The 10,535-nt window shown below is 34.6% G+C and overlaps 1 pseudogene across 1 annotated transcript; it reads left to right on the forward strand.

Moving 5' to 3' along the window:
* The first annotated feature begins 2,908 nt into the window (after positions 1 to 2,908).
* LOC146959232 (pentatricopeptide repeat-containing protein At3g49240, mitochondrial pseudogene) lies at positions 2,909 to 7,758 on the forward strand (annotated as a pseudogene). The gene is made up of 3 exons (XR_015024839.1): positions 2,909 to 4,662; positions 5,569 to 5,656; positions 7,081 to 7,758. The product of XR_015024839.1 is annotated as a pentatricopeptide repeat-containing protein At3g49240, mitochondrial pseudogene (transcript).
* The last annotated feature ends 2,777 nt before the right edge of the window (positions 7,759 to 10,535 follow it).

The raw sequence follows: 10,535 nt of genomic DNA on the forward strand, positions 1-10,535 counted from the left end.
GGTGAGGGCTCTATTAAGTCCCTCACCGGTGGAGCACTCAACTTAACCGTTAGATTAAACAAGGCTTACACGATCTCTTTAGGCTTTACCACACTGAATTAATGTTCTTTCTCTCTTAGCCAATCTCACTCTCTCTCCACCGTGAATACTCAAATCAACTGATAAAATATGAAGACGTAAGTACTCGATAGGCTAGAAAAAAGAAACTGCTAGAACTATGTTGATATCAAAGCCTCCATTAATGTTTTTCTCATGTCAAGATCTATAAGTGCCCTGAAAAATATCACCATTGACAAAATGAAAATGGAAACGTACAGTTGCTAAGTTTTTTAAAACACCCTTATATTATTTTCTGAAGTAAAAAAACTTTTATAACTTAAATTTTCCATTGCGTGCTTGATATTAACGATGTGGTTTTTCAATTTTACCATCGAAGCATAATGGGAAAAATTTGGAATTTGTAAAATTATGTCATGGAACGAGGACTGAATTTCCATTTGTGTGGATGGACAAGTAATTGTGTTTCACATCAATTTTTAACCCAGACAATGGTTGTGGAAATAACTTGACCCTAGAGCCATGGTTTTTACTAGTGAGAGAAGAAGATATTTGTGATCTAGTGTAGACGGTGTACAATAAGATGTGCGTAATTTGATTAATCTGACGCTTCTTAATAGTGGTCCACCGGTGAGGGACATAATTGGACCCTCACCCTAGAATTCACCGTAAAATATGTATCTGTTTCAAAAAATAATTAGTAAAATATGTATCATTTACTTTTTTTTTTGAAGAAAAAAAAAGTAAACGATACATATTTTACTAATTGTTTTTTGAAACAGATACATATTTCAAAAAATAATTAGTAAAATATGTATCATTTACTAAAATATTTTTATTAATAATAAAGGTCGTGCTAACTTGTGCCCTTAATCAACCCAAAAATAGAAGTATTTCATTAATACTTATGCATTCAATTAAAAGGTAAAAAAATTAAATTCAATGCACGAATTCCAATAAAAAAATTATATATTTGACTCATTGACTTGTGCTTTGAGAGCACAAGATAGTATTTCCCTAATTATAATTAGTAGAATAGTTATAGATGATTGAAGGGCTACTTTAACAAGTGCCTTATAACATTAGTTAAAGATTAAAAAAAGGAAACAATTGTTAAATTCTATGTAAAAAAAAAGTTATTTTTTGGTATTTCAATAAGTTAAATACATAATTTCCATGATAAAGTTTTTACTTTTAGTTTCTAAACAGATGCCCAAAGGCACTTGTTAGCATTTTTCATTATTGAAATGCAATAAACAATGGTATGTTAGTGGAAAATAATAATAAATACTATATTGGTATTATAAAAGGGACAAGTAATTTGAGACAAAATTTTTAAGAAAGATGACACATATTGTGAGACGAAATGAGTGTATATCAAAAAAAAAAAAAAAAACAACAAAATGATAATCCCTTTAGTACAAGGTGTACCGGAAAAGACTACTAGAAGTTTACAACATTACAAGCAAGACAACAGAGACATCAACCAATACTCAAAAAAGCTAACGGTTTACCCACCACATATGATAGTCAAAAGAAAAGTTAGTATATTTTGTCTTCAACCACCTCAAAGAGATCAATTTTACTTTATCTAACAGCTGCAAAATAGATTTTTCTTTAAAACTAAAAAGCTTATTATTCTTTCTGTCCACAAAATTCAGATCAATGCAAACCAAAATAATTGTAAAAAATTACGGCAAGCACATGAACCTCATATGGAGTGAGAGAACCAATGAAAATGACCCATGTTTTTTTAGAGTCTATTAAAAATCAGAATTCATCTTGTATTTATTTATTGTAATAAAAAACATTTATAGTTTGTTTGCATATTTAACTATATAAAAAGGATTTTTTATTATAAAACTACTCCATTATTGTAAAAGGATTTTTTTACACTTCTCCTCTCTTTCATGTAACAAAAACTATTTTTTTAAAACCACTCTTACCGGTTTCTCATTTAAAGTTGTTTTTAGATTTTTTATAAAAAAAAACTATGATAAACAGATGCAATATTCCTAAAAATGATTATTTTTATAAAAATAAAGGTAATTTTTTTCTTAAAAAAACTATAACAAACTTTATGTGTATGTAAACATTATTAGAAAGTGTTGATATATTATATAAAACAAAAATCAAAGTATCACTAGAAAGTGATTGATATATATCATATAAAAATTAAAGTACTACATTTAAAAGAATAATAGTAGTGGTGTTTGTCAAACGTGGAGAATATAAAAGGTTAGCTCAAAATAAAATGTTTCCATTTATGTCCAAAATATGTGAATAGGTGATTACCAAAAATTGTTTCGGTTCGTGCTCAAAGTATGTGAATAGTTGTTTACCAAAAACTTCTTTTATTTATACTTTTTTGAGGAATTCTTTTATTTATACTTAACATTTGAATTACAATACGATGCTAAAATATAAAATAATAATTAATTGAAGCCTTTTTTATTTCCTCAAAATAAAACTTATTGAAACCTTTTATTTACACAACTAATTGAAACCTTTTTAAAAATTAAGATATAATATAAGATTTTATACGTAAAATTTGTTGAGATATTCATGATACATAAAAGACAAGAGGTTTTTTATTTGAAAAGACTCGGATTTTACATATATTATGCATTGTTCTTACCGATTGAGATAAGCTCATAGAAATAAATTTAATTTAATTTAAATAATCAACTTATGTTAAAAAAAATTGGTATAATATTTTAAAATCAATAGTATAGATTAAATGTAAAATTTTAACTAAATTAAAGTAATATTTTTTTGTTGAACGAATTTTTTTTTTAAGAATTGGTAGAAGTGCAGGTGTTTATAGTCCATCTTCCTCTCACACTCAACCACGGGCATGGCACTCTCGAAAGCAACATTCCTCACCAGCCTGAAAACCGTCGCACAACCTAACCGCAACATCCGTATATTCTGTTCACGCTTTCTCTCCTTCGCATCGAACCTCTCTCCGCCTTTAACCTCAACCATCAACAATCACCCAATCCAAACCTTAAATCACAATCTCCACCCTATCATCTCAACCCCAGTAACCCTAAACTCCCCTAACCGGTAACCGTGTCAACCTTCACAACACTATTCTAACCTTAATCAGCAAAAACGATCTCGATGAAGCTGCACTCTACATGCGCCACTCTATTTATTCCAATTGCCGCCCAACCATCTTCACCGTCAATGCTGTCCTATCAGCCCTCCTCCGTCAGTCTCGCTATTCCGATCTTCTATCCCTCCACCGTTTCATTACTCAAGCTGGCATTGTTCCCAATATCATCACTCACAATCCTATCTTTCAGACTTATCTCGATTGCCGCAAACCTGATACTGCTCTTGAGAATTTCAAACAGTTCATCAAGGATGCTCCTGTTAACCCTTCGCTTACCACTTTCCGCATTCTTGTTAAGGGTTTGGTTGATAACAATAGGCTTGATCGTGCTTTAGATATTAAGAATCAAATGGATGCTTCCGGTTTTGCACCTGACCCCTCTGGTTTATCATTATTTGATGTTGGGTCATGCCAGGAGTTCTGATGGGGATTCTGTTTTGGGGTGTTTGATGACGGGTTATTTTCTCAAGGGGATGGAGAAGGAAGCTATGGAGTGTTATCAAGAGGTTTTTGTAGAGGGAAAGAAGATGAATGACATTGCTTATAATTCGGTGCTTGATGCTCTTGCCAAGAATGGGAAATTTGATGAGGCAATGAAGCTTTTTGATAGGATGATCAAGGAGCATAATCCTCCTGTTAAGTTGGCTGTTAATTTGGGAAGCTTTAATGTCATGGTGGATGGTTATTGTGCTGAGGGAAAATTCAAGGAGGCGATTGAGGTTTTCAGGAGCATGGGTGAGTCTCGTTGCAAGCCGGATACGTTGTCATTTAATAACTTGATTGAGCAGTTGTGTAATAATGGGATGATTTTGGAAGCTGAGGAGGTTTATGGAGAAATGGAATGGAGGGCAAAGGAGTGAACCATGATGAGTATACGTATGGCTTGTTGATGGATACTTGTTTCAAAGAGAACAGGCCTGATGACGCTATTTCAAAAAAATGGTGGAGTTGGGTTTGAGGCCTAACTTGGCTGTTTACAATAGGTTGGTTAAAGTTGGGAAGGTTGATGATGCCAAGTCTTTCTTTGACCTAATGGTGAAGAAGCTCAAGATGGATGTTGCTAGCTATCAGTTCATGATGAAGGTGCTGAGCGAGGCAGGAAAGTTGGATGATATGCTTCAGATTGTTGATATGTTGTTGGATGACTATGGGGTCGACTTTGATGAGGAATTCCAAGAGTTTGTTAAGGTGGAGTTGAGAAAAGAAGGGAGAGAAGAGGACTTGGCCAAACTGATGGAGGAGAAGGAAAGATTGAAAGCTGAAGCTAAGGCTAAGGAGGCTGAGGCAGTAGAAGCTGCTAAAAATAAAAAAGGACCTGGAATTATATTAACTTCCATGATGCATGGTAACAAGGAAACAGAGTCAGAGAGCTCTGATGCCACTGCTACTGAGTCAGAGCTGGTAGAGAAAACAACTGAAACTGCTGATTCAGACGAAGGAGAGGCTAAAAGTGATAGAGCAAGTGAACAGCTAACAGCTTGAAGGTTCCTTTTGCTTATTTGCATTTGATTGCTAGGTCATGCTTATATAGTTGTAGTTGATTCTATATGCAGATTATTACATAAGGACTGCATCATACTTTTGAAGTTGTGCATTGTAGGCTTAGTCTATAAACACCACAAATCAATTGCAAGCCAAATAAATGTTAAATGCTGTAATAGTGATTATTCGAAATCGACTGTTATGGCCTTGATATGTTCATATCTGTCTGGTTTAATTTGTATTTGTTTCCATTGTTTTTCTTATTCTTCTTTAATCAACTATGGTAGTGTGTTTGGTGAAAACTTGGATTGATGTTCATGATCATGAGCGGGATTGAAATGATATTTTGCATGGATTAGTTTTAAGGAAATTTGTCTTAAGTTTCTGTCATAGCGAAATGATGACAGATTTTGCGCCAATTGTGGCAGCTTGTGAAGTGCTATCTGCCTTGGTGGCACAATGAGTCGCAAACCCAAGTTTATATGTTGAAATTTTGGTCATCTATCATAAACTGTCATCCACCTTTGTCAACATTGTTCCCTATATCTTGTGAAGAAAAAAACATTGTTGCCCATATTACAATCATTGCATCTTGTCAGATACTTTCTTCTGCAAAGTTTACTTGATATTTTCGTATGTCATTACATTGCAATGCGATTTCACACAACTACCTGCTAAACTTTGGCTGCTTATTAAAGATCACTGTTTCTTATGTTATTATAGTTAAAATATATCTAGGACTGAATTTCTAATTGAGCTACTTATGTTGGACATACGCTATTTTGTTGTTCATGTTAACGAGAAAATAAGGAAGTAGTAACTTTCTTTTATTAACACACCTCATTTAATTCATGTAATAAGAAATAATACAATCTTATCTGATCATTTTACATTTTGGGCATGAACAGATCAGACAGGCACAAGAAATTTCAAGGCCTCTCATATCTTATCATCTAGCTCAAATTTTATGGTTTTCCTGTCTCTCCCAATCTTTAGGTACTCCTCAAACTATTATTTTAGGTCTTCATGTAGGTTTGTGGTTGAACTCCATTCCAATTTACTTTTGGCTGCTCTATGCTCAGCATAGAAATACTGCATCATACATAGTTCATATACAATGTTAAGCTATAATAACCGAGAGTTGTGTATTTCAAACTTGACAAATGCCCGTGATGCAGAGTTCATTTGGTTAAAACATAACTGATGAGCTTAATCTGTTCAGTGATTCGTGTTTTACTGTTAAGCAAAACATTGCAAGTAGTTCGTAAAATTTTCTTTACATGAATTCATCAATTCAATAAGGTTGTAATGTATAATGAAAGATAGGATACTAGTACCATATTACGGAAAGGGAAAGCTTTCTTTGCATCAATACCAATAGATTTTGGATCGTAATGAACAATGTTAACAGGTATGTATCTTATTTATACTGAATTAAAAAAATATATATGCAAGTTAAATTTGGATGTCTTCTTTTAATCTTTTTGGATTACCGGGAAACAAACAAGAATATATACAAAATAAAGTAGCAGAAGTACCTGCGAACAGAGCATTGAAATTATAAAAACAATAGTTTGTAAAGTCATTAAATTATTCTTGCAAAATATATCTTACAGAAGCTCTAATGCTTAATTACAGGCCATTTTTTTATTGTCACAATTTATGATTTACACTAGGTAGCCTGTTATCATTTTGCTTAATTGATACTCCATCTGGGTTCAATTATAAGCAAAACTGTAACTAACCACACATTTTAAGAGTAGTGGTTTAACCCATTTGATTTTCTTGATGTAATCCCAAAATATTTCTTTTCATTTAGTTTTGTATGAGAACTTATTTTATTGAAGGGTATTTTGAGAATAATAGCATTAAAAACGATAAATTAGTTAGGTTTTGCTTATATTTAGAACCATCTGATAAGACTCCTTTTTGTCTTAGATTTGAGACCAAAGTAGTAATTGAAAAGGATCTGCTCTTACTGAAATTTAGGTTTTAATTTTAATTATCTCGAGCTAATTTGTCTGCTTTTTTGAGTTTGCACACACGAAACTATCTGATCTGACTGTGCATATTTAGTTGCATAGCTGATTTGGACTAATGTGAAGCTGCCAAGCATGGAATGCAGTTCAATTAACATTGGAAGACTCTTAATCATATTCATGTTTTGCCTTTAAATTATGCTTCATATTATTTTCACCGTCGCTAAGTGCTTGGTCAGTTTTTTGTTGGTAATTTTTTTTACTAAGCCTCTATTCTTGCTACCATTTGTATCAATTGGGATTTTTCAAGTTATACCTTCTATGGCAAGTGATTTTTCAAGTTTTTCTGTAATTCTTTTGTTAAGGTAAGGTCCTTTTCTTTCATTACCTTACCTTCCATTAACAAAAGTTTATGTTATTCTAACGGTAGCATCATTGCAGATATTAATGCGGCAAACAAGCTTGGAAGCTTGTAATCCAGCTGAACAACAGAAGGAGTGTGTGATCAATGCAACACCTTCTTCATGCAGTCATGCTTCTAGCCCTTTATAACTTACATCAAGAGTACTCTTTCACTTGTGATCAAATTTTGGGATTTGTTACTGTTTCTGATATGGATAACGTCACACACTCACACCTATCCTTCTGGCACCACCAAGATATTCAACTGAGCCATATGTTGCCAATGCCCTGGGTGATATTATTGCATGTGCATCTCTTGGAAATAATCAAAATCTTTCTCGAGGAGGACCAACCAACTTTAAGTCTCGTCCCAAATGCGAGCATTGTAATCAACTTAGACACACTATTGGTCGTTGTTGGAAGTTGCATGACAAGCCTCAACATCCGGTAAATGCAGCTCAGGTTGATCCTTCTGACATTGTTCAGACCACACCTCCTCAAGGTTCTCCAACAAGCTACAGTGATTTCCTTCGGTGTTGTCAGTCTAATCAAACTCCAGTTCTACTGCTTCAGTTGCACACACCAATAATTCATGTTTTCCTCTCTCAATCATTGTCATGTGGTATTTAATCAAAACATTTATTAGATCGAGACTTTATTGTGGTATTTGATCAAAGCTTTTATGAAATTTAGAAGATCTTAATTATGATTTGAAAACATTTTAAAAGACTTTTTTACGATGAAAAAAACTTGTGGTATCGATCAATACTTTTATGTAATTTAAATAAATTTAGTGATATTCAATTAGGGTTTTGTAGACTTTTAAAATTGAGTATAGAACAAACAAACAAACAAAAAAACAATAAATATCAAACGATCCTATGTAATCACATGCTTACACAAAATTGTGCGAAAACGCCCGCTGAAACGGAAACCCTTGACGCAAGGTAGATAAAAAGTGGTGAGAGAATAAACAGAGGGTTACAGGTTTTATACGGTGCAACTTCGTTTTTCTTTGTTTTGACGGAATTGCGTGTATTGTTTTGCCATAGACATTAGACTTACTAATAATCATACGCGGTTGAGTGCAACTTTAGGCTCACTAAATTTTTTAAGTTGGGTTTTTTTTTTTTTTTTTGGCTCACTAAATTTTTTAAGTTGGGTTTATTTTATTTTTTTTGACAAGTTTTTAAGTTGGGGTTTTTTTTTTTTTGAATAAAAGACTGATTGAATTAATTGATAAGATCATGAATGTACATGGGTTGAACTTGGCTAGGAACAGACTCCCACCAAATGTCATTGGGCTTATCATGGGCAATTTGGGCTAAAGTATGGGCCACGTGATTGCCATGCCTATGAGTAAAATGAAATCTACATATGTCTAACTGGCCACTAAGGAAACAGATCTCAGATAAGATAGCACCAAGATAAGTTCTATCTTTCAAAACTGGGATTCTGAGCTTGTCAATAACAGCTTTGCAATCACTTTCGAGGATAACTTTACGAAAGCCACTAGCCATCGCGAGAACCAGACCGGCGTAGATCCCATAGGCTTCTGCTGTATTCGCACAATCAAAGCCGTTTCTGTTCCAAGTTGCTGAGACTAGAACGCTTCCTGCCTCGTTTCTGATGATACAACCTAAACCCCACCTGTCGGAGACTTGAAGATTGGCATCACTGTTAACCTTAACGAAGCCATGTTCCGGACGAATCCATCTTTTATGGGCTGAAGCATGTCCTCCTGGGTTAGTGATGGAGGAGCTGGATCTAGTGAAAGCATGAGTAGACTCAGTAGCCGGTATTGGAGCATTAGCTTGAAGGTAAGCAGAGAGGCTGGAGTTAGCTCGCTGGATGATGTGAGTTTCAGGAACGAGGATGTCTTCGTGCACAGCTTGGTTTCTTGCATGCCATAAACTGTAAGTAATAGCTGCTACTTGAATGACTGTATTGCTATCCTTATTAAGAATGATGTCAGAAATCCAATTAGAGAAATGTTGTTCTGGGATGCTAGGCATATGAATAGATAGCTGAGATCCAAACCAAACTCTCTCTGTATAAGGGCATCTCATGAAAATATGGGTAGTAGTTTCTTCTTTCCTGTAACAACGAGGGCAGAAAATGGGGCATCGAATCCCTCTTTTGATCAGGTTAGCTCTAACAGGGAGGGAGTGGTTTAAAATACGCCATAAAAGGGATTTGTGTCTAGGGATAGTTTTAAGGTTCCAAAGTTTCTGCCATACAGAGTTGTTAACTTTACTGACAGAGGGGTCTTTGTTGTTCTCATATTTCCACCTCTGAATAGCATAGTAACCACTCTTAACAGTATAACAACCATTCTGATCATACATCCACATAAGGGTATCAGGTTTATTGGGGTGAATGATGGGGAGCTGGATAATTTGAGAACTGTCTATAGGAAGAAAACTTTGCTGGATAAGGTTGTGGTTCCAGTCAAAAGGGGATTCAGTAAGAAGATCTTTAACCAGGGGAGGACTGCTAGGATTAAAAAGAATTGGTTTGAAACCATTATTATTAGGGAGCCAATTATCCCTTTGGATCTGAACTTGAGCACCATTACCAATCCTCCAACAACACCCTTTATTAAGGATCCAGATAGACCTCTGTAGGCTTCTCCAAGCATAGCTAGGATTGTAACCAATTGTAGCTTTAAGAACATCAGAGTGAGGGTAATATTTGGCTTTAAAGCATTTAGCCAAAAGAGAGTCCGGGCATGTATGTAATCTCCAGATTTGTTTAGCCAACATGGCTAAATTAAAATCCCTAAGAATTTTAAAACCCATGCCACCTTCCTTTTTCTGTTTGAAAAGAGTTTGTTTAGAAACCCAATGGATCTTTTTGGTATGATCTGTACCACCCCACCAAAAATTACAAACTGCCCTCTCTATATCTTCACAAAGAGAGATGGGTAAGAGAAAGCAGCTCATGACATAAACCGGAATGGCCTGAGCAACAGCACGAATAAGAACACCTCTACCCTCAAAGGATAGGTTTTTCTCTTTCCAACCTTTGAGCTTTTTCCTTATCCTATCCATAAGAAACTTGAAATCTTGAGCTTTAGATCTGCCAAACTGAGTAGGGAGGCCCAAGTATTTATTTATATTATCACAAATGTTGATAGGAAGATTGGCCTTAAAAAGCTCTTTGGTACTGGAGCTAATATTAAGACTGAAGACCATATCAGATTTGTTTAGATTAACTTTTTGACCTGATATAGCCTGGTAATGAGCAAGGATTTTGGCAATATTAAGGGCCTCTTCAGGTTTAGCCTTGCAGAAAAGGAGGCTATCATCAGCATATAGCAGATGTGTAAGACATGGAGCATTAGTTGCAATAGAAATACCATGGATAAGGCCTTGATTCTTGTATTTGGTAATTAAACCAGATAGAACCTCCGCACAAAGGATGAAAAGATAAGGGGATAGAGGGTCCCCTTGTCTAATACCTCTCTTAGGTGAAAACTGTTCAGTAGGAAA

This window comes from Medicago sativa, chromosome 1, assembly GCF_051527215.1.
Source record: "Medicago sativa cultivar Bolivia chromosome 1, Bolivia_mono, whole genome shotgun sequence".
Lineage (NCBI taxonomy): Eukaryota > Viridiplantae > Streptophyta > Magnoliopsida > Fabales > Fabaceae > Medicago > Medicago sativa.